Source organism: Loxodonta africana, chromosome 3 (genome assembly GCF_030014295.1).
Source record: "Loxodonta africana isolate mLoxAfr1 chromosome 3, mLoxAfr1.hap2, whole genome shotgun sequence".
In the NCBI taxonomy this organism is placed as follows: Eukaryota; Metazoa; Chordata; class Mammalia; order Proboscidea; family Elephantidae; genus Loxodonta; species Loxodonta africana.
Genome location: NC_087344.1, coordinates 44,553,610 through 44,574,349, shown reverse-complemented (window position 1 = coordinate 44,574,349; position 20,740 = coordinate 44,553,610). Strand labels below are relative to the sequence as shown.

General features: G+C 45.4%; 1 protein-coding gene across 3 annotated transcripts in view; it reads left to right on the top strand.

Annotated features, from left to right (window-relative positions):
- The window catches only part of CTNNBIP1 (catenin beta interacting protein 1), an 81,575-nt gene that overhangs the window by 6,412 nt on the left and 54,423 nt on the right, over positions 1-20,740 (top strand). Inside the window, exon 1 of one of the 3 annotated variants that reach the window (XM_064281246.1) lies at positions 14,896-15,868. The exons of the other annotated variants lie outside the window; for them this stretch is intronic. The gene's annotated coding sequence lies outside the window, so the exon portion shown is untranslated. Of the gene's footprint in view, positions 1-14,895; positions 15,869-20,740 lie in introns of those variants that run through there. 3 annotated transcript variants of the gene reach the window in all.

The following is a 20,740-nucleotide window of genomic DNA, read 5'->3' as shown; positions in this document are numbered from 1 at the left end:
AACACTGCCCTGTCCCAAGCTATCCCCACAATCATTGTTATGCTTGAGCCCAGTGTTGCAGCCACTGTATCAGTCCATCTCTGAGGGTCTTTCTCTTTTTCGCTGACCCTATACCTACTCCTGGTAATCGCTAATTAACCTCAGTCTCAGTGTATTTGCCTCTTTCATACAAGTGGGGTCATACAATATTTGTCCTTTTGTGTCTGACTAATTTCACTCAGCATGACATTTTCAAGGTTCATCCACGTTGTACCACATTATCAGGACTTCATTTCTCTTTATGGCTGAGTAATGTTCTGTTGTATGGATAGACCACATTTTGTTTATCCATTCATCTGTTAATGGACACTTGGGTTGTTTCCACCTTTTGGCTATTGTAAACAATGCTACAGTGAACACTGGTGTACAGATTTCAGTTTGTGTTCCTGCTTTCTAGGTCATATGGTAGCTCTATATTTAACTTTTAGAGGAACTTCAAACTGTTTTCCATGGCAGCTATACCATTCTGCTTTCCCACTAGCAGTGGGTGAAGGTTCAGACCATGCTTTCTTGTGAAGTCCTCACCAGGGTCCAACAGCCCCTCGTTTCACCTTGCTCACAGTGCAGATCAGCCCTTCCCTGCTGGATCTGCCTGCTCTCCAGCCCTGCCCACGGGGTGCAGGTGCTGTGGGTACTGACCAAGTTGTTATTTGACACTCGGCAAATATGAAGTGTAGCTCTCAGAGCGTGGTCTGTGCATTAAGACTATCTCGATCTGGATCTTGTTTCTGCCATTCTGAGCAGTGTGACCTTCAGCAAGTAACTTAACAGCTCTGTGCTTCAGTTTACCCTATCTGTAAATTAATAATACTTGTGAAGCTGTTGGGAAAATTAAGTAATACCTAATAGATGCTTAGAATCCCTGGGTGGCTGTTATGAATTGAATTGTGTCCCCAAAAACTATGTGTTATAAATCCTAACCTCCATGCCTGTGGTTATAATCCCATTTGGGAATGGGGTTTCTTTGTTATGTTAATGAGACAAGATTAGTGTAGGGTATGTTTTAACTACATCTCTTTTGAGATATAAACCAAAAACCCATTGTTGTTGACTCAATTCTGATTCATAGCAACCCTATAGGACAGAGTAAAACTGCCCTACAGAGTTTCCAAGACTGTAATCTTTATGGAAGCAGACTGCCACATCTTTCTACTGTGGAGTGGCTGGTGAATTGGAACTGCCAACCTTTCAGTTAGCAGCTGAGCGCTTAACCACTGTGCCACCAGGGCTCCTTCTTTTGAGATAGAAAAAACATTAAACAAGCAAGCCAAAGAAACTGAGATGAGGAAAGATTGATGCCAAGCCACATGGAGATCTCCAAGGAGCCAGGAAATGAACTGAAGAGACAAGAACCTTCCCCCAGAGCCCGCAAAGAGAGAAAGGCTTCCCCTAGAGCCAGCGCCTTGAATTCGAACTTCTAGCCTCGTAAACTGTGAGAAAATAAATTTCTGTTTGTTAAAGCTGTCCATATGTGGTATTTCTGTACAGCAGCACCAGATAACTAAAACAGTGGCATGAACGGTTAACGTGCTTGGCTGCTAATGGAATGCTTGGCGATTCGAGCCCATCCAGAGACACCTTGGAAGAAAGGCCTGGTGACCTGCTCCTGAAAGATCAGCCATTGAAAACCCTGTGGAGCACAGTTCTACTCTGACACACATAGAGTTGTCATGAGTTGGAATTGACTTGATGGCAGCTGGTACTAGTACTGGTATTAGATGCTCAGAACAGCACCTAGCACTTAATAAGTGCTTAGTTGAAATGTTAGCTGTTATTTTCACCATTACTGATTATCTGTTTGTCTGTCACCTCCTACCAGAATTTAAGCTCTTCGAGGGCAGGGGTTTTGTCTGTTCTGTGCACTGTTGTAGCTCAGTGCCTAAACTTTGTATGTGCTCAGTTAAATAGCATGGATTACTGAGGACCTGCCATGTGCTAGGCACTGTCGTGGGTGCTGTGGTTATAGCTAAGAACAAGACAGCCATGTCTGATAAGGCTTTTATTTCAGCCAGAGAGACAGACAGGAAACAAGTAAACAAGTGAACATAATAGTAGGATGGGGAAAGCGATACAGGGGAAAAAGAACAAGGCGGTGAGGTGGATAGTAGTTGGGATGAGGATTAGGGTCATACTTTTAGATGGTTCTGAGGATGTGACTTTTGAATGGAGACCTGGATGGGGAATAGGAGCCAGCAACAGAGATCCAAGAAACAGCCTCAAGTGGGCAGAGTTCAGCAAGGACAGGAGCTCTAAGCCTGGTGTGAATGGAGTGTAGTAAGCCTGGAGTCCACAGGGGCCAGCCTTTGTGGCCATGGTAAGGAAGTGAGATTTTACTCTTAAATTCTGAACAGTGGGAGTCACTGCACAGGCACTTTTCCTAGATTGTCAGAGAATATTGAGAGTAGGAGGAAGAACAGGATGCTAGGAGGGTAGTCGAAGTGAGCCATCCTTGTCCTAAGAAGACTCTTTGGAGGTCAGCACCATCAGTGAAAATTAATTGGAGGTTTCCCGTTTCTCTGGCCTGGGTACCCAAGAAGGGCTCTGGGTGGCGCAAGCAGTTTGCCATCAGCTGCTAACCTAGAGATTGGTGGTTCCAACCCACTCAGCGGTACTGCGGAAGAAAGTTCTGGCGATCTGCTGCCATAAAGATTGCAGCCAAGACCCTATGGAGTTGTTCTACTCTGCAACACATGGGGTTGCCGTGAGTTGGAATCATCTTGACAGCAGCGAGTGGGTACCCAGGAGACATGGGAACCATCAAGGCTGTAAAGGGATGTGTGTATGTCTGTGTGTCCTGCAGATTCTGTTGTGCTTTCTGCTTCTCCCTGAGTGTGTAAGTAATCATTTCTTGAGTTGAATGAATGTTACCAGCTGTTAGCATCTTCTCTTACCCCATGGGACGTCCATGTTCCCTGCCCATCTCTTCATGAGTTCAAGACTCTGCTTGGCAGTGACTTTTTAGTAACCTTGGAGTTTTGCTGCTGCCATTCCTCATACATGCACCAAGGACACAAACACACATACACATATCACAGTCTCTTTTTGGCGGAAGGGTGTATCAAAATTGACTGGACAGCGTTCCCATCCCCACCCACTTCCACTTCTCTTCCAGTCTCCTGTTGAGTATCACCAGGCCCTCTATAACCGCTGAAGACACACTGCCCCCTCTGGACACCTTCTGTTTGATCACTTCATCAGGAACACACTGGTACCTCGAAACCATTCCTCTCTTCAGTCTGGGTTGAGTGGCGTTGGGAAGCTCAGCAGAACACTCAGAGAGCTGGTGTTCCAAATCCGGGCTTCAAGTTGCCAGGAACCAGAGTTAACCACTTTGGACAGGGTGCCGTTGATGGCTTTTCAGATCCATACTCAGACATCCCATTGTCAGTGAGGTTCCATGGTGCCACTTGCTTGCCCACCTGAGAGGGCAGCTTGGGTTGTTGTCGTTAGGTACTGTCTAGTCAGTTCCAACTCATAGCGATTCTGTGTACAACAGAACAAAATGCTGTCCAGTCCAGCGCCATCCTTACAATCATTGTTATGTTTGAGCCCATTGTTACAACCACTGTGTCAGTCCGTCTCATTGAGGGTCTTCCTCTTTGTCACTGACCCTCTACTTTACCAAGCATGACGTCCTTCTCTAGGAACTGGTCCGTCCTGATAGAAAAGATGTCCAAAGTTTGTGAGACGAAGTCTCACCATCCGTGCTTCTAAGGAGCATTCTGGCTGTACTTCTTCCAAGACAGGTATGTTCATTCTTCTGGCAGTCCATGGTATATTCAGTATTCTTTGCCAACAGCATAATTCAAAGGTGTCAGTTTTTTTTCAGTCTTCCTTATTCATTGTTGAACTTTTGCATGCATATGAGGAGGTGATTGAAAATACCATGGTTTGGGTCAGGTGCAACTCAGTCCTCAAGGTGACACTTTTGCTTTTCAACACTTCAAAGAGTTCTTTTGCAGCAGGCTTGCCCAATGCAATATGTCGTTTAACATGAGTTAAAACCAAAACTGTTGCCGGCAGGTTGATTCCGACTCATAACGGCCCTGTAGGACAGAGTAGAGTTACCCCGTAGAGTTTCCAAGGAGAGGCTGGTGGATTTGAACTGCCGACCTCTTAGTTAGCAGCCAAGCTCCTAACTACTGCGTCACCAGGGCTCAAATAGGTGTAAGTTATTTCAGGGCCCTGGGCATTTCAGTGGCAGAATCAGAAATGCCTGTTAGTCATATGTCATCCGTAGCCTTGTAAAAACTAAACCCAGAGTGGGTGCCACCTTTTTCACACACAGCTGGTTTTCTTATCATGAAAGTGACACATGCTCATTTAGGAAATAAGAAATGAATGCTAACGGTGTTTTCCATGCATTGTCTCATTTAGTCCTCACGTAATCTCTGGGATGCGTGCCATTATTAGCATTTTACACAGTGAGAAGCGGAGGCCTAGGAAGGTTCAGTGCCTTCTTCGAGGTCAAGTGAGTCGGGGGCAGAGTCAGGTTTTGCACCCAGGCAGTATGGCTCCTGCAAGCTCTGGGCACCATGTTATATACTGCATCTCAGCAGAAATGATAGGAAGAAAATAAAAATCTCCCTTAAGATCAGTGTGGGTGAGGTTCTCAGGGTGCCAGCGTGAGCTCACTGGCCGCTGCAAGGGCTTTGGATCCTGGGCCTGTTCCCTGTCTTGTCTGACCTTGGGCAAGCTAATTAACCTCCCTTTGCCTTACTTTCCCCAACCATAAATGGGGATAATGATGCTCGTGCCTTCATAGCTCCCAGGGTCATTATGATGTTTGAGCCAACATGCTTTTGAACTTCTTTTATGAAAGGGAACTGAGCACCAACCGTTGTTATACACAGTTATTAATGACCTATTATGCCTGATCCTCCACCGACTCTTGTTAAAAAGGGAAGGACAACAGTCCTCAGGGGAAAGGGTGTCCTTCTGTGGTGGCCATAGAGGGAAAGAATGGACCAAAAAAATTTTTTTTTCAATGCATTCGAAGTTTTCCCTGCTCTGAAGTTTCCTAAGTACCGTGGGCTGGGAACGGCTCCGTTTTTCATAGTTGCTTATACTGGATAAGCTTCTGCAAGCAGGTGTGTGTATACTGTGCAATGTAACAGGATTGAGGACCACTGATGGCAGGGTGGTCAAGGGCTTGGCTTCTAATCCTTGCTGTGATGCCCTTTATAATAGAAGCCGGGAACGTACAGAAATACCAAGAAGCGATGGTTGTCTTCCATTCATCCTCCCTTCCTTCTCATTATTCATTGATTCATTTAGTAAATATTTGTTGTTATTGTTAGTTGCCATTAAGTCAGCTCCAACGCATATGCAACAGAACAAAACGTTGCCTGATCATGTGCCATCTTTATGATCGTTGGCTGCTCGAGTCCATTGTTGTGGCCACTGTGTATTTTGAGTGTCTTCCAACCTAGGGAGCTTATCTTCCAGCACTGTACTGGGCAATGTTCTGTTATGACCCATAGGATTTTCACTGGCTAAATTTCAGAAGTAGATTACCAAGCCTTTCTTCCTAGTCTGCCTTAGTTTGGAAGCTCTGCTGAAACATGTCCACCCCGCTGGCCTTTATAATGCTGGTGACATAGCTTCCAGCATCATAGCAATATGTAAGCCACTACAGCATGACAAACTGACAGATGGGTGGAGGAATAAATATTTATTGAACTTTCATTATGATCTGGGCACCTCCATAGACATTGAGAACTGTGGTAAGCAGAGTAAAAATAGTTCCTCACTGTACAAAACTGATAGTCTAGGGCCAAGGGGCTTATTAGCTAGTTGGGATCAAGTGAACTTTATTCTCTTTAAGAGAGTGCGTTACTGAGAGTGTTTTGAACTCTCAGGAGGAGAGTCAGGATGTAATTTCCAGGTGTACCTGCCTGCCCCAACCACTACCTGCCCTGGGTGGGCCTTAAGGTGAGGATTGTGTTTGGCTTTGTGGCAGAGCTAGGCAAGAGTTAACGGATTAAAGCCTCTATGTCACACCTAACAAAGGCTTCGCTTTGTGTGGGCATCTTTAGAAACACTTAGTGCCTTGGCAGCCCTGGCAGGTAAGAACCACTTCAAGCCTTAACTGTTTCACTGCTACTTGAGTTCAAGTCAGGGAGGAATGATCCCGGCAGTGGGCTTTTTCCAGACCTTTTTGTTTGGGGAGCTGGAATTTGAAGTTATGCCACCAGCCCAGTGCCTTTCTTATGTAACGGCCGCCAGACCTGGCCGCTCCAGAGTTCTCTGCCTGCCTGACAGGTCTCCCTCTGCCAACTTTGGCAAGCAGGCATATGGCGGCAGGCAGGCTGAGGGGCTGTCTGCAAGGAGCTCCCCAGCGTGGCCTCAGGGCTCCTGAAGGAACTGCGCATAGACACCTGGGTTGGTGTCCATGGAGTGGGGTGGGGGCAGGGTCCTCTGCTCCAAGCCTGCGTGGCACCAGGCTTCCAGGTTAGGGAGGCCTTGTCATTAACATGGAAAGCACACCGTGTTCTTCCTTTCTCCCTCCAGACAGGGCTGGGGCCCGGAGGACAGAGGCTGGCAGAGGAGTTGATCCATACTTTGGTGAGCGGAAGGCATAGGACAGTATGGTGTGCCCCTGGGTGATAATTATTTTCATCCAGCCCTGATACGTCCCTTTGTACAACGCTGTGTGCTAGCCAGCTTCCGCTTCTGTTGGAGCCCCACACTTACTCAGCATCTGATTTGGGGAGATGGTGGCATCATGAGGAGACCGGGTCACTCAGTGCACCTGGACTTGGTAAAGTGTGGCGGGAGCTTGGCAGTGATGCCGCCTCGGCTGGGAGAGTGTGACCCACTTCCACATCCTCTCCCACGTGGAGAGCTGGGTTGGAGGCTTTAGAGACCAGCTCCAATTAAGGCTCCTACAGGCCTGAGTCCCGCTGGGTATCCAGCCCACATGCTTCCTGCTGCTGGATTCCATGGTCCGGCGTCCTGAGCTGAATAACAACCCCATGGCCTGAATTTACCACCTTGCCATTCCAAAGTCCTGGATTCCTCAGGCCGGCTTCCTGCAGAGATCCAAGTCCCTGCGGGTTCATATGCCCCCACAGTGTGAGCCCACCCCTCCCTTCCTGCTAAATCACCAGGCAAAACCTGGACTTGGTTTCCAAGGAGATGGGCTAGCCTCGACCTCCTGGCCCAGGGAAGGCTCACAGTCTTCTGGCCCAGGCAGCCCCTGCTGCCGAGAGGTCCTCTGGCACTTGCCCTCCCAGAATATTCTTCTACTGCAGGAATGTCATACAGAACTTGTTTCAGACCCTCCAGGTTTCTTCTGTTCTCTCCAGGTAGGGGACATTTTAATCATTTTCTGTTTGTGATGTATGCTTCTCTTTTATGTGTGTGTTTGATGATTTGATGAGTTTAGGCTGGTAAAGTGGCATTTCTGAGCTCCTGAATGATCCAGTCTTATTTACAAAGGAGGGAGAAAGGCAGGATACTGCCAAGGTCAGCATTAGCTGGGCATGTGATCACAGACCTATGTGTTCCTGACTGTGTGCTCCACATTTACTCCACATTCAGCTTCTGGGGTGAGGCAGGGTGTGCACACACATACACACATATACATGCGTACATGTATACATCCATGCACATACACATGTATACACATACACATGTCTGTGCATGCTCATACACACATATGTATACACGTATACACAGACACACATATACATATAAACATACATATACACACTCACATACGTCCTGTGTCTGTCCACGCTGTTATCACAGACACAGCAGCCTCATAGGGTACATGGTGGGCCTCTGTTGAATCACTGGTGTTACAGGAAGATGGGGTGCTAGTGACTGTTAGGACATGGTGGGGCTTACGGGCAAGCAATCCGACTGTGGAAATGTCTCTCCAGCACCCACAGTTCTGCCTGCCTACATGAGCAGCAGCCTTCTGGAACTTATGCTGAGACTCAGTGGAGTGGAGTCAGGTGGAACAAGTACAGGCTTTCCTGGTCCTTCCTCCCCTCTGAGGGGTACCGCCTCCGCCTCCTGAGAGAGGTAGAGTGTTCTCACTCACCCTAAATTTGCATAGGTATTTCGCCAGCTGCCCACTCCATTTCCTGGTCTCATTCGAAGAGACTTGTGAGCGATGCTGGTGGAGATTGAAGTTCTCAACATCAGACATTGCACTGGGCTGGTGGGACCACCCAGATGAATATATTTCTTTTATGCTGACTTCTGACCCCATTCTACCTCCTTTAAAAAGAAATAATTTATTTTTTTGAGTCGGTAATGTATACCGTACAGAATTCAAAAGAATATATAGTGAAAACTCAGTCTTCCTCCCTCTCTGGGTTTCCAGCCACCTAGGTCTCCTAGCAACATCATGATAAACAGAGAACATATTGAAGTTGTAGGATTTCATTTTATTTGGATCCACAGCCAACACCTATGGAAGCAGCAGTGAAGAAATCAAACGATGCATTGCACTGGGCAGATCTGCTGCAAAAGACCTCTTTATAGAGTGTTAAAAAGCAAAGATGCCACTTTAAGGACTAAGGTGCACCAGGCCCAAGCCATGGTGTTTTCAATCACCTCATATGCATATGAAAACTGGACAGTGAATAAGGAAGACTGAAGAAGAATTGATGCCTTTGAATTATGGTCTTGGCAAAGAACATTGACTATACCGTGGATTGCCAGAAGAATGAACAAATCTTAGAAAAAGTCTTAGAAGAAGTACAGCTAGAATGCTCATTAGAGGCAAGAATGGCGACAGTTCGTCACACATACTTTGGACATCATGCTTGGTAAAAGTAGAAGGTCAGAGAAAAAGAGGAAGACCTCAATGAGATGGATTGACACAGTGGCTGCAGTAGTGGTCTCAAACACAGCAACAATTGTGAGGATGGTGCAGGACCAGGCAGTGTTTCATTCTGTTGTACATGGGGTCGCTATGAGTTGAACTGGCTCGACGGCATCTAACAACAACAAGGTCTCCTTTCCCAAAACAACCACTGTTAAGACCTTCACCTTGTGTATCTACCAGAGATACTCTATACATATACAAGTATGTCATACTCATGTACAGCCACACACACACAGTAATACACAGTGTTTCCACCTAATTTTTTTTCACTTAACAGTAAATACTGAAACTCATTCGGTACTATTATCTTCATCATTATTGTCATCTCTGCCATCATTTGGCTAGTACCTCTTTGAGCACTATCTGTGTACTGGGTATTATTATAAGTGCTTTACTTACATTAACTTATTTACCCCTCACAACAATTATATAAACCAAAAAAAAAAAAAACCAAACCCACTGCCATCGAGTGAATTCTGACTCAAAGCGACCCTATAGGACAACAGGGTAGAACTGCCCAATAGGGTTTCCAAGGCTGTAAATCTTTACAGAAGTAGACTGCCACATCTTTCTCCCATGGTACGGCTGGTGGGTTCGAACTACTGACCTTTCAGTTAGTAGCCGAACACTTAACCACTGTGTGACCATGACTCCTTAAGTAACTTCCCTAAGGTCATTTAGAACCACTTCACTCTTTTTAATGGCTCCATGCCCTTCTGTTGATTGGTTATACTTTAATTTTTTTTAGGCGTCCCTGTTGGGAACCCCTCACTTGTCTGGGAGTTTATCATACTGTGGGGCTTGTGTGTTGCTGTGATACTGGAAGCTATGTCACCAGTATTCAGATACCAGCAGGGTCACCCATGGCGGACAGGTTTCAGCAGAGCTTCCAGACTAACACAGACTAGGAAGAAGGACATGGTGGTCTACTTCTGAAAAGAATTAGGCAGTGAAAACCTCACGAATAGCAGCAGAGCACTGTCTGATATAGTACAGGAAGATGAGCCCCTCAGGTTGGAAGGCACTCACAATACAACTGAGGAAAATCTGCTGCCTCAGAGTAGAGTCGACCTTAATAATGTGGGTGGAGTCAAGCTTTCAGGACCTTCATTTGCTGATGTGGCACAACTCAAAATTAGAAGAAACATCTGCAAACATCCATTAATAATTGGAATGCGGAATGTATGAAGTGTGAATCTAGGAAAACTAGAAATTGTCAAAAGTGAAATGAAATGCATAAATATTGATAAACAGATACCATGATAAATGGAGAAAATACTGAAGTTGTCAAGGATTTCATTTTACTTGGATCCACAATCAGTGCCCATGGAAACAGCAGTCAAGAAATGAAAAGACATGTTGCATTGGGCAAATCTGCTGCAAAAGGCCTCTTTAAAATGTTAAAAAGCAAGGATGTCACCTTGAGAACTAAGGTGCGCCTGACCCCAGCCATCAGTCACTTCACATGCATGAGAGAGCTGAGTGATGAATAATGAAGACCGAAGAATTGACGCCTTTGAATTGTGGTGTTGGCGAAGAATACCAAATATACCATGGACTGCCAAAAGAATGAATAAACCTGTCTTGGAAGAACTACAACCAGAATGCTCCATAGAAGCAAGATGGCGAGACTACATCTCACATACTTTGGACATGTTATCAGGAGGGATCAGGCCCTGGAGAAGGACATCACGCTTGGTGAAGTAGAGCATCAGTGAAAAGGAAGACGACCCTCAATGAGATGAATTAACACAGTGCCTGCAACAGTGGGCTCAAGGATAACAATTGTGAGGATGGCAGAGAGCTGGGCAGCATTTCATTCTGTTGTACATAGGGTCACTATGAGTCGGAACCAACTCGATGGCACCTAACAACAGCAACATTGGGGAACATTTATGGAGCCCTGGTTGGTACAGTAATTAAGAGCTCAGCTGCTAACTAAAGGCTGGCAGTTCGAATCCATCAGCCGCTCCTTGGAAACCCTATGGGACAATTCTACTGTCTTTAGGGTCACTGTGAGTCAGAATTGTCTCAACAGTAATGGGCTTCTTGGGGAACATTTAGGTTTTTGTCTTTTATTGCTAGAGAGAAACAGGAATATTCGTCTCCATATATCTTTGTGCATTTGTATAAGTATCTATAGTTTAAATTCCTATAGGCTGAATTGCTAGAGCAAAGGGTATATAAGTTTAAAATTTTAGTATTACCCAGTTGCCCTCCACAGAGATAGTAACATTTTATACGCCCACTAACATTGTATGAGAAAACCTATTTCACCCATGTCTGGGCCAAAAGTTGTCAAACTTTTTGGTTGTTGCTAATCTGATAGGTGAGAAGTAATATATCGTTATAGTTTTTATTTGTATTTTCGTTATTAGAAAATAGAGCTCCTTTTTCTATTTTTAAGAGCCATTCATAAACAGTCTGTTATATCCTTTGCCCAATTCTCTCTTGGGTTATCAGTCTTTTTCTTATTCATCTGCAGGTGTTCTTTATATATTAAGGAAGTTTGCCCTCTGGCTGTAATGTGTGTTACAAATATTTTGCCCTATTTGTTATTATTCTTTTGACCATAGTTCTTTCCATGCAGAGTTTAGATTTTTTTTTTTCTTTGAATAGGGAATCTTTTTATTTTGGTAAGTATATATAACAAAACATTGCTGTTTCAACATTTTTTTACACATACAGCTCAGTAATATTAATTATGTTCATCATGTTGTACAACCATCACCAGTATCTGTTTCCAAGGTTTTCCATCACCCTTAAGAGAAGCTCGGTGGCCCCTAAACAGTGCCTCCCCCTCTCCCCAACCCCTGGTAACCACTAATAAACTTTGGTCTGTATACATTTGCCAAGTTCTAGATATTTCATGTAAATGGATTGTACCGTATTTGCCTTTTTGTGACTGACTTCTTTCACTTAGCATAACGTTTACAAGGTTCATCCATGTTGAAAGCTTTGATTTTTATGTAACCAGGTTTTTTGTTATTGTTGTTGTCATCGAGTCAGCTCCTACTCATGGTGACCCCATGTATAACAGAATGAAACATTGTCGGGTCCTGTGCTGTCTTCATGATCCTTGGTATGTTTGAGTCCATGGCTGCACCTGTTGTGTCACTCCGTCTCATTGAGGTTTTCCCTCACTTGCATTGGCCCTCTACTTTACCAAGCATGTTGTCCTTTTCTAGTGATATACGACCTTAAGTATATCCCACCTGAATTGAGAGACCATCTCAAGAATAAATTTGACACGCTGAACACTAATGACTGAAGACCAAACGAATTGTGGAATGACATGAAGGACGTCATATGTGAGGAAAGTAAGAGATTATTAAAAAGACAGAAAAGACCAAAATGGATGTCAGAAGAGACTCTGAAACTTGCTCTTGAATGGTAGTAGCTAAAGCAAAAGGAAGAAATGATGAAGTAAAATTGCTGAACAGAAGACTTCACAGGGCGGCTTGAGAAGACAAAGTATTACAATGACATGTGCAAAGACCTGGAGATAGAAAACCAAAAGAGAAGAACATGCTTGGCATGTCTCAAGCCGAAAGAGCTGAAGAAAAAACACAAGCCTTGAGTTGCACTACTGAAGGACTGTACAGGAAAAATACTAAATGACTCAGGAAGCATCAAAAGTAGATGGAAAGAATACACAGAGTCACTATACCAAAAAGAACTGGTCGATGTTCAACCATTTCAGGAGGTAGCATATGATCAAAAACCGATGGTACTGAAGGAAGAAGTCCAAGCTGCGCTGAAGGCATTAGCGAAAAACAAGGCTTCAGGAATTGACAGAATACCAATTGAGATGTTTCAACAAACGAATGCAATGCTGGAAGTGATCAGTCATCTATGCCAAGAAATTTGGAAGACAGCTACCTGGCCAACCAACTGGAAGAAATCCATATTTATGCCTATTCCCAAGAAAGGTGATCCAACAAAGTGTGCAAGTTAAATTTTGCTGAAGGTCATTCAAAAGCAGCTGCAGCAGTATATCAACAAAGAACTCCCAGAAATTCAAGCCAGTTTCAGAAGAGGATGTGGAATGAGGGATATCATTGCTGATGTCAGATGGATCCTGGTTGAAAGCAGGGAATACCAGAAAGATGTTTACTTGTGTTTTATTGACTGTGTAAAGGCATTTGACTGTGTGGATCATAACAAATTATGGATAACATTGAGAAGAATGGGAATTCCAGAACACCTAATTGTGCTCATGAGGAACGTGTACATAGATCAGGAGTCAGTTGTTTGAACAGAACAAGGGGATACTGTGTGGTTTGAAGTCAGGGAAGGTGTGGGTCAGGGTTGTATCTTTTCACCATACTTATTCAATCTGTATGCTGAGCAAAGAATCCGAGAAACTGGACTATATGAAGAAGAACGCAGCATCAGGATTGGACGAAGACTAATTAACAGCCTGTGTTATGCAGATGACACAACCTTGCTTGCTGAAAGTGAAGAGGACTTGAAGTACTTACTGATGAAGATCAAAGACCACACAGCCTTCAGTTTGGATTGCACCTCAACATAAAAAGAAAACAAAAATCTTCACAACTGGACCAATAAACATCAGGATAAATGGAGAAAGGATTGAAGTTGACAATGATTTCATTTTACTTGGATCTGCAGTCAACACCCAAGAAATCAAAAGACGTGTTGCACTGGGCAAATCTGCTGCAAAAGCCCTCTTTAAACTGTTAAAAAGCAAAGATGTCACCTTGAAGACTAAAGTGTGCTTGACCCAAGCCTTGGTGTTTTCAGTCACCTCATATGCATGTGAAAGCTACACGATGGATAAGGAAGACTGAAGAAGAGTTGACACCTTTGAATTGTGGTGTTGACGAAGAATGTTGAATATAACATGAACTGCCAAAAGAACAAATCTGTCTTGGAAGAAGTGCAAACAGAATGCTCCTTAGAAGCAAAGATGGTGAGACTGCGTCTTACATACTTTGGACGTGTTGTCAGGAGGGGTTGGTATCTGGAGAAGGACATCATGCTTGGTAAAGTACAGGGTCAGTGGAAAAGAGGAAGACCCTCAACGAGGTGGATTGACACAGTGGCTGCAACAATGGTCTCAAGCATAGCAACAGTTGTAAAGATGGTGCAGGACCAGGCAGTGTTAAGTTCTGTTGTGCATAGGGTCGCTATGAGTCGGACCCGACCCTGTGGCAGCTAACAACAACAAAGTAGAGCCTCAGCAAAAAAGAGGAAGACCCTCAATGAGATGGATTGACACAGTGGCTGCAACAATGGGCTCAAGCATAACAACGATTGTGAGGATGGCACAGAACCGGGCAGGGTTTCTTTCTGTTGTACATAGGGTGGCTATGAGTTGGAATCAACCTGATGGCACATAACGACAACAGTGATTGTTCTTTCCTGATGACATGTCCAAAGTAAGGGAGCTGAAGTCTCAACACGCTCGCTTCGAAGGAGCATTCTGGTTGTATTTCTTCCATGACTGATTTGTTCTTTTGGCAGTGCATGATATGTTCAGTATTCTTAGCCAGCATCACAATTCAAACACATCAGTGTCTTCCTTTTTCATTAGAAGATTTTTAAAATCTTTTCTTTTATAACTTCTGGCTTTTTTTTCACATTATTCTCTTTTCCCACTGTTTTCCTGGTGTGTCTCACTCCCTCCTTTTCCTCCCACTATATCAAAACATTGTTTTCTTCTAATGTATTTACTCTCTGTTTTATACATTTAAAGCTTTGCTCCATAACCAAGCGGTCAAACCTGGCGCCCCCAGAAATGGGGCAGACCGACAGCCTGTGCCTCCAGTGGGACATATACAACATGTGCTGTGGTAGTTTCTTACCAAAAATGTTTAACCTCAGTCTAATTCAGAGGTAACAAGTGGAGAAATCCAGATTCTGGGACATCCAAACTACAGCGGTCCAAGACTTAAAAAAAAAAGTTAATATTGTGATAAACAAAACCTGGTAAACCATTCTAGACTAAACCAGATGCTATCCTGTCAACTTTGACTCATAAGGACCCTATGTGGGTCAGAATAGAACTGTGCTCCGTGGGGTTTTCAGTGGCTGGTTTTTCAGAAGTAGGTCACGAGGCCTTTCTTCTGAGGCACCTCTGGGTGGACTCGAACCTGCAGCTTTTTGTTAGCAGCTGAGCACGTTAACTATTTGCACCACTCAGGGACTTGTTCTAGACCAAAAGAGGCTAATGAGTATGGTAAGCAGATACAACTGAGACACTGGATTAAAAAATCAGTAAAGGCCAGAGCTGGGGGAAGGAATCAGAGACTACTACTGGATCATCATGAAATTGCTTGAGGGTGATAATAGTATTGTGGTTACATTGGAGGATGCCCTTCAGGGAAACGTGTTGAGGTATTTAGCAAAGTATCATGATGTCTGCAGTTTACTTTGAAATGGTTTAGGGAAGTATACATATCCCCATACACACCTCCATAAAACCCAAGCCCACTGCTGTCAAGTTGATTCTGACTCATAGCGACCCTATAGGACAGAGTAGAGCTGCCCCATAGAGTTTCCAAGGAGCACCTGGCGGATTCGAACTGCTGACCTCTTGGTTAGCAGCTGTAGCACTTAAGCACTACGCCATCAGGGTTCCCCACACCTCCACAGAGAGGCGTAAAGCAGATGTGGCAAAAGGTAGCCATTGGTGACTCCAGGGGCAGGGTATTTGGATGTTCATTGTGCTATTCTTTCAGCTTTTCTGTGGCTTTGACATTTTTCAAAATAATAAGATGAGGAGAGAAGAAAAAAAAAAAAGAAAGAAACCTTTGTTACATCCGGAATTTATTTTGGGCTCTCCTGGGTTATTGCCCTAGGTTTCTGGGTCTTTCCCCATCTTTTACTGCACACATGGCCTTCTGTTTTCTTTTCTCTTAGGAACTTCTTTTTGGGCGAATCATTCATTTTGGGGCTTGGAAGTTTTGATGGACGAGGTATTTTTCTGGCAGACTTATATGACTTTTCTAGAAGCAGGTAAGAACTAGTGAATTCTGTGCTTTGGTGCCTGTAATATTATTTACGTTGCATTATGTGCTCCAGGTAAATTTGCAAGGAAGTTTCGTTTTCTGGGCTTTAAACAAAGTCTTCATCCTCAGGAATACCATCAAACTAATGTGTAGCATATTAACCTCTCAGCGTACCTTGATGTAAGCTTTTTCCTATCAGCTGAGAGTTTTTGCAAGAGGATAGGTCCTGCTTGCGTACAGCGGATATGGGCCTTATAAAGACTCCTGGGTTTCATTTTGTACAAGACAGTCTTGGGTGAGTAGTTGGTCTACAAAACCACAGACTTTTTGCCAGGGGAGCTCCAACAGGCCAGTTTTGCCAGGAGCTTCTGCTCCCTCTCAGTGGTTTGGTGAGTAATGGTTCGTGGCTTTGAGGAGGGGGAATGTACATAATTACAAATGAAAGATGGGGGTTTGACGTCTGAACTAGTTCATCAGGGTGTGCCTAGTTCTGGGTGTTTACGCCTGCACCCGGTGGAAATGGGGACAGTTTGTCTTTTGGACCCCTCACCACCGGCCCCTGTGGCCTCCAAGCCCATTTCCAGCAGCATTTCTGAGCTTTTCCACAGTGACCCTGGCCTTCAGCAAATCCTCACGGTGACTGTGGGTGAGTTCCTACTGTATTCACCACACCAGTTGCCCCGAGTTGATTCCGACTCATGGCGACTGCATGTGTGTCAGAGTAGAAGTGTGCTCCGTGGGGTTTTCAATGGCTCATTATTCAAAAGTAGGTCACCAGGCCCTTCTTCTGAGGTGCTTCTGGGTGGACTCGAACCTCCAACCTTTCCATTAGCAGCCGAGTGTGTTAACCATTTGCACCCTCCAGGGACTCGCCTGCTGTATTAGGTGCTGTGTTTCCCCATCTGCTCAGAGCGTGGGCGTTTTCCTGCTCATCCCTTACCTCCATAGGCCTTGTGTGCAGACTGGACAATGGACAAGGCCTGTGATCCATCAGTTTTCCTGCCTGACACCATTTCCCCAACGAGTTTATTGAATCCACACATGTGAGACCCTGAGTTGTCTTTCAGACATTTTGATTATCAGCTCGCTGAACATTTGGGGAGGAAGGAAACTGAGTCCTAAACAGCCTCTTAGAAGGAGGCTTCCTCCTTCCTTGGGTTATTTTTTGTTGGGGAGGTTGAGAAGGAGGAGGACAGTCACAGCTCAGCTCCTGTGTAGTAGAGCAGAGCAGTTATCTAAACAAACGGTGTGGCTTCTATGGTGCTGTGTAATGATCCCTGGCAATTTGTAGCCCCCCCGCCCATGTTTGCAAGATAAACAGACACACCTATCTTTTTACACAAATTAGCACATACCTGTATGCTGACAGTCTATAGAGAAGAGGTGGCGGTAGCCCTAAAACTTGTTTTCTTAAGAGCTTGATATTGGAAGGGTCGTCCCTGGGTGGTGCAAATGGTTAAGTGCTTGGCTGCCAACACAAAGGTTGGAAGTTAAAGTCCATCGGGAGGTGCCTGGTAATCTACTTCTAAAAAATCAGCTGTTGAAAACCCTATGGAGCACAGTTCTATTCTGACACACATGGGGTCGCCATGAGTCGGGATCGACTCAGCAGCAACTGGTACTGGTGATATTCAGCAAGAAGGCAGTGCTGGGGGGCCTCTTAGTGGGGTCCCTAGGATGACCATCCCCAGAGCTGAGGCGGGGGGCTGGCTCTGGAGGCCAAGAGGCTGCTGGCCTGCCACCTCTGCAGGTACTGCTGGCAACCCCAGTTGGTTCAGTGACCTCAGCCTCACCACAGGAAGCTGGAGGCTTTCCTGGCCCTGGGATTCTGAGAGGATGCAGGGAACCTGGTTCAGGAAGCCTGTTTATTTGAACCAATTCTAGGAAACTTGAGTGGAGGAAAAGCGGTGGAGGGAGTGAAGGGGACCTGGCGAGGGGTGGTGGTTCTTGAGCAGGCAGCCTGTTGTGGGGCCATCTGTGGCCACCCTCAGGGCACTGGGAGGGCTGGGCTGGGTGAGAACACTATTGCCCCGTGAGATTGAGGGTGGCACGAATGTGCTATAGGGTTCTGAGTACAAAGACCTTTATTCAGCTCATGGAGAATTCAGTCTCCTCCTGATAAATAGCAAGATATGATTTATATCTTCTTCGTCTTAAAAAAATTTTTAGATTCCCCAATTTAATCAGCATGTTAAGTTGTGACTCTGTGAGATAAAGTGGTTGTCCTAGCTGTCCACAGCAGGGCTTGGGGAGCTTCTCTTGGTTGGAATTTCCATTCTGGACTCATTCCCTGGTGGTGACCCAAGCTTGGAAACCTCCTGACCAGGCTCTTCCCTGGCATTATTAGTTTTGGAACTGGTCCTTCCAGCCTAAAGTTGACTTCAGCTGGGGCTCTAAAAAGATTGACCAGCAGTGCACATCGTCTTCGCTAGGGGGCTTAATCACCATGCCAGGGGCATCTCTGGTGGTAGTCCAAGTCGCTGGAGAGCAAAAGGGACTATTAACCTAAACGGTGGTGGTTCGAACCCACCCAGTGGCACCATAGAAGAAAGGCTTGCGCCTGTAAGGATCACAGCCAAGAAACCTATGCGTTTCTACTGTAACACACGGGGTCACCATCAGTCAGAATCAACTTGATGGCAACGGGTTTGGTGTTTTTTTTGGTTTGCAACCAGCTTGCACTGATGGTCTCTCTCTTTTTTAAATTGCGGTGAAAATATACACAACACAACATTCAGCAATTCAGCCGTTTCTACATGTATAATTCATTGACATCGATTACATTCCTCATATTGTGCAGCCATCATCACCGTCCTTTTCCAAATTATCCCACCACGCTGGTGGTCTCTTGACACCGCTGCTGGTGACGCTTTGGCCAGGTGCGCAGCCGAGGGTGAAGGTCGGTCCAGCCTGGGAGACCTGGGGCCCAGGCGTTGATGGAAGTGCAAGGGGAATGCCACTGGAGAGCTGAGGGTCCCAGCCCTTCCATTCACTTATAAATAGACGAGGGCTCTGGATTCTGCATTATCCATCCCACTGGAACCTGCCAAAGGCTGAACGTCATGAGTCAGATTGAATTAGAGGAAAATCCGCAGCCGGATTTTGTAGGCGCACCGGTTCCTGACTTCAGGTTTCAGGCTCTGACTTGGCCAGCTGTCAGGGCTCCAGCTGTTCTCAGGGAGGAAAAAAAAAAGTCTCTTCTTGAACTAGGCCAGAAGATACCCTTCTTTCCTTCTGTCCTTGCTCTCCTACTGTGCAGGGACAACGCCACTGCACGTCTTTCTGGTCGGAACCACAGAGCCTAGTGACTTAGCCCAGGACTGTGAGTGTGCCTGTGTGGCCGGAACCTTCTTCAGGCACAACATTCCCTTCTTGTTTACACTGTTGTTGGCGGAATTGCAAAAGGCTGTCAGGGTAGGCTGCCAGACCCTCTTTCTTAGCCATAAAAAGGTGGTTTTCATCCAATCCAGGGCTTGAAAAGGCAGCACGTTCTGAATAACTTTTTCTGCCAGTCAGGCCAGAATCACAAGGATAAATGTTTTAAGCCAGAAGTTCTAAGCAGATGCGTTATGCCAATCCTGTTGTATAGACATTACATAGACACATAACCAGTTGCTGTTGAGTTGATTCCAACTCATGGTAGCCCAGTGTGTGTCAGAGTAGAAATGTACTCCATGGCATTTTCAATGGCTGATTTTTCATAGATGTAGATTGCCAGGCCTTTCTTCCAAGGCACCTTTGGGTGGACTCGAACCTTCAAACTTTTGTTAGTAGCCAAGCTTGTTGACAGTTTACACCAACCAGGTACTCCATATACACATTTAAATTCCTTGATGTTTTAGGATTAGTTGAGGGGAGGGCATTCTAAGGCAGTGGGGGGATGGGCTTCCATTGTGGCTCCCAGGTGAGTCTTACACAGGCTTCTCATCTATTCATTACTCCACAAGCATTTATTGAGTGCCAGGGGTGTCTGGCAGCACTGTTTTATCCATCAGGATTCTTTGACACAGAGCCTAAGACCTACACGCTTTTCAGGGTCCACAAAAGTTTTGGAGACCTGAAGAAAATGTATCAGCTCCCTCTACGCTTACATGAGGATTATATTTAATGAAAGAGGTGGGTACCTTTTAATATGTCTCTGAGTCAGGCTGCCTAGGGCCTATGAAGACCTTAAAATCACTCTAGGATTTGCCATTCAAGAACCCTCAGTCTGATACTGGAAACAGAGCTGCAGAAGCCCAGGTGTGTGAGAACACAGACCTCCAGGCAGACCAGAGAAGGTAGGGATTGAGCAGAGAAGAGTAAGTAAACAAACAAACAAACAAAAAAATGAATAAGGGTAAGGAGGACATTCCAGGCTGAAGGAACAGCAGATGCAAAAGCTCAGAGGTGTTGATGGAGCCTGGTGGTACATTTGGCAGCTTTGAGGTGGCCCCAGAACAGGGTCTGTTAACCTCGGTGCTGTAGACTTTGGGGCTGGATGGCTCTTTGTTGTGGGGAGCTATCCTGTGCAACATAGGATGTTTAGCAGCATCCCTAGCCCCTGCCCAGTAGCACCCTCCTAGTCATGACAATAAAAAAAAAATGTCTCCAGACAATGCCAGATGTCGGTGGGTTGGGGGCAGGCAGAATCGGCTAGTAAGAACCACAGCCATAGAGGCAATGCCGTGGAGGACATGGACCTGAGTGCCTGCCCTGCACAGGGTGGGTGGAAAGGAGCATGTTCTTTCTCCCTGTCCCCCTGTCTTGCGTGCAGGTCCTGGGAGCTGTCTAGAGGCAGCTTCTTCATCATTTCCTCTGAATTGCCTGCCCCGGAGCCCTTTGGTATGTGCAGTGTGCCTGCCCTTAGCCATGGTGCGAGAGCAGCTTGTAGGCCTTA